The sequence below is a fragment of the Coptis chinensis genome, chromosome 9 (genome assembly GCF_015680905.1).
Source record: "Coptis chinensis isolate HL-2020 chromosome 9, ASM1568090v1, whole genome shotgun sequence".
NCBI classification, from domain to species: domain Eukaryota; kingdom Viridiplantae; phylum Streptophyta; class Magnoliopsida; order Ranunculales; family Ranunculaceae; genus Coptis; species Coptis chinensis.
The window spans coordinates 12,249,429-12,253,800 of record NC_141464.1 but is presented as its reverse complement, the minus strand read 5'-3'; positions in this window follow the sequence as shown (position 1 = coordinate 12,253,800).

Genomic DNA, 4,372 nt, shown 5'->3' with positions numbered 1-4,372 from the left:
TTTTTTTGGGAGTTTTTATTTTATTTCTATTTTTATTTTTCTTTTCTTTGGATGGAAACTTCTTTTCTTTATTTTTGAAGCAATTAACTAACTTTGTTTTTTAATGGGTTTTCTCTTCTTCTTTCTTCCTCATTCTATTCTCAGACTTATCTTAATTGGGTAGGTAGAATATTATTTTTTTATTTTTTTTTTTTTGTAACGGGGTAAAGGATTTGTGGTTTATGAAAGGCTAAAGAAAGGCTCAGAGGGGCGACTAGCGGAAAATAATTCATAGGTTTGAATTTCTGGCTATATCGATCCAAAGAGGGCCTAAATTCTCGCTTAGGATATGGTTTAGTGATCAAGCAAGTGGACGTGTGATATCTCTATCCGGATTTTACTTCTCCCTTGTGTCATTTCTCAAATGTTTCGCTCATATAAGGCTTTAGGCTATATTCTCACAGGATTTGTAGAATAAGTACTCTAGCCTAGATTTCAGAAACTTACTGCTAACAATCATCGATACTCATGTAATATATTTATAAATAGATGCAAAGATTATTACCTACATATTAACCTATGTTTCTAAAAATTATTCTGATGCAAAAGCTACGTGAGATTTCTAAATTGTTAAGAGCATAGAGAAGGAAAACAATACCACTATTCCTAAGTGTATAGCATGAACTTATTTATTTATATTTTTGAATTTTTAAAATTTTAACTAGAAAACAAATGCATATTAACTCTATCTATATCCTAACAGATGCCTTAATTACACGTGTTTCTATGCCCCCCAAACAAGAAGCATCGTTGTCCTCAAAGCATTTAAATAAAGAGGGTAGGAAAAATACCATTGAAACACGTGAAATTCAGGGATATCTGCAAAACAAAGTTAGAACGTACTAATATATGAAATAAAATCTGATGCAACTCTATACGAGTTCTACCCATTATGGGGTTAACAAGAATGAAATTGCTTGGGACATAAGCAGACACTAACTAGAATGAAAACTTACCTTATCTCCCGCATTACTCATCATCTTACTCATCCTCTTCTTTCATAAAGAAGTGAGGTTCCTTTGCGTCCTGCCATGCCATGATAATTTGCCAGGCTTCCCGCCATTTATCATCTATTATTGCTAACCTATTAAGAGCCACTTGGTCTGATGGGGTATAGGGTGCAACCTGATGGGGTTGTATCCTCCACCCTTGCCAAATCATTGCACGGAAGGATCGAATAATACTATTGGTGGGTCGTACCGTGTCGACCGTAATCCAATCCGTGAAACGTGTACAAAAAATATTAAAGAAACATAGCATAATACGGGAAACTAGAACGGGCATAAAAAGGAACTTATGCCTCATGCTATGGGATCGAGCTAAACTAGACATCAAGGTTCGGGGAAGGTCATGACACATACGTCCCGTGGCTAAAGCAAGGAAAACGCTGCAAGTGGCATCATTCACAGAAGAAAAACGCCATTTCCCTAAAATGTTTAGCATGATCCAAAACATAACAGTTCCTATGTTCATGGACAGGCTACCAAAAGCGACGTTATAGTCCCCTTGGTCCTCGATACGGAAAATGCCCGCCCCATACAACTCATGCAAAACTCATAAGTGTAGACATACATATTATCTACCCAATAACACCATGGGTCTTGTATTTCAAATGGGCATAGCAAGTCCAAGAACAAATGCTAGCAAGAACACGGTAATTTCCATTGGTTCATTATCAATGTTGATGGAGAACACTTGTTCTCCATCCGGGTCTTTCAAAGAAAATGCAGTTATCGTAAAAATAAGATGCTAGTGTTGGAGAATAAAGTGCATCGGGTCTTACCATAAGCGGCTCCCAACCAGCGTATGTGATAAGCCAGCGAAACCAAGCACCATAAGTAGTGCTTTGGAACAAATCTTCAAAAGACTGTTCCGGTATCAATGTTGGAGATGTCATCTCAAACTTACGCTCTGGAATAGCTGCGAATGATCCGGATACTTCCCGCAGAAAACTGGAAATTTTTCGTCCCGGAAGTCGGAAGTCGAAAAGCGCTCGATAGAGCGCGCTCTGAATAGTTGGAATTTCCAGTGTTTGAGCTGGTCACGCTTTTAGCTTTTAGCTTGAAAAAGCGCTCGACAAAAATTCAGAAAAATATATAGAGCTGAAAGTGCGCCTGTGTAGAAAGCGCTTCGGAGTTCTTGAAACTTCGAAAAATGAGCGAAGCGTGGGGAATCGTGGGATTTGAAAGGTGAGTGATGGAGTTTAGGTGTAGTGTGAGTTGTGAGTGTAGAATGTATGAAGTTTATATAGGTTTTAAGTTGCTAAAACGGACGGGAAGTTGCCAAAACTAATTACGGCAGTTTCGAAAATCCTAAAATTTCCAAACCCAAAACGGAAACAACTCATTATCTTGATTCTAATTCAAACCTAGTATCTTTTAGGTTGAATTTATGATAGAATATACCTATTTAATCTAGATTTCATCCTACCCTTATACTTATTCCTGGATATGCCTAAACGACCATATTTTCACCTTGACTCATAATAAATTCTAACACGAGGGTTATATAAAAATCATCTTTGGAATAGATAAAACCACCCCAAACAATTTGGGAAGGTGGGATCAATATGAGACAACCACGATAATAAAAAAATAACTGCATTATATTAAAATTTTCATTCGGAGTACATTTCACTACAAAATTCAAATTATAGAAATAAAACTTACATTAAAATAAATAACAATAATGAAACTACAAATAAAACATAAAACATCAAGCGATGCTATCCCTAAACTACTCGGATCTTGGTAGCGGAGGGCACACGGTCCGGAGATGGCTGGCTCTCGATGGGCCAACACCATTAGATCGCCCTTCGGCGGCGACTTCGTGCCTCGATGGTGTGTCCTCGGAAGGAGAGTCCCCCGTGAGGTGGGAATCGTGTAAGCATCTATTCTTCGGGCGGCGCCGAGCTTCTAGCTCGGCCCTCATTTGTTCCCACCTCTCATCCTCTCTGCGGTATGCGGATCTCGAAGTTATGATGCATCGTTGCTGTCGAGTCCGGAGGTCTTCGCAGATGGTGTTGTTTAACGCATGCCCGCGATGAATCACAGCCATGCGTTCGCGTCGACCAACACCTCTCCAAGGCATCCGCATCAAAACAAGTCAAATCCTCCTCATCCTCGAGGCATTCTGATTTCCCCGGCCTCCCTCGGCATCCCCATCTCCACCATCCTCTTCTTCTTCTTCTCTATCCTCAACCAACCTCCAAACATTCGTTGGACACCTCCTTATAGATGCGAGGGTTTTGGTGTAGGGTGATGTAAGTCCTATCGACCGTCGCTGCTGCTCAACTTCAACATGATCTTGGTTATCAACACGGGGAGAGGTGCATGAGACTTCCCTACTCCCCTAATCATGCTAAGTAAAACTCCAAGATGCAAAACTCATACTTTTGCTCTCTGGAGTATCCATAAGATGTGGAGGCGATTCGGGCCGATGTCGCTGACCTTCTCCTTCCCGGGGCGTTCCGACCAATCCAGCGGCTGCGGCAAGTTGGTTGGTCCTAAGGAAGCTGTCGAACACAATGCGACCTCGCATTGTAGTCCCCTCAATAACTGTCTCGATTTCATCAATGGCTCTACCCCATTATGTTGGGACTCCTGCAATGTGACATCAAATGGATTCTAGGTGGAATGCCTAGAATCTCGACCAACGGTCGTCACTTCACTTCCTTCCTCTTCGCCACCACAACAAAAATCCTAGTCCCTTCCAACTCCCTCGTATTGTAGAACCGTCCGGACTAAGTCCTCGTGGTAATAGGCTTCGGTCGAGTACCACAAGCTATTCGATCTCGGCCGATCATTTAAATCACCGTAAAGCGGACGCGAAGTGGTCGCTGATAAAAGCTTGCTTTGGCAAAATTCGGCGTTGTTGAGCCATTGGTGTTTGGAATGTAGTGGGGGTTTAAATGGGATGTGGTGGTGGGTTTTAATCGACCAACTGGAAGCAAAGTGGTGGTGGTGGTGGAGTGGTGGTGCGGCAGCAAGAAATTCAGAAATTTTGGTGGTTTTGGTGATTTAATTTGGTGGAGGTTGGTGTGGTAGGCGTTTGGAGTCGATTTGGGTTGGGTATTGATTGTGGCGTGGGTAAATTTAGGTTTTCTTTTTAATTTGATTTTTTTGTTTTAGGTTTTGGAGCTTTTGGCGTTAATGGCGGTTTGTAGAAGATGATCTTTGTTGGGCTAAGGTAAGGGCGCGGGTTGGGCCCAAGCCCAAATCGAAATTTTTGATTTTTTTCGATTTTTCGCGAAACTACAAATCAAAATTGCCGCTTCGTTACCGGTCCGATTTTTGCGAATGAGATATGAAAATGATCAGGAGAGAATTTCCAA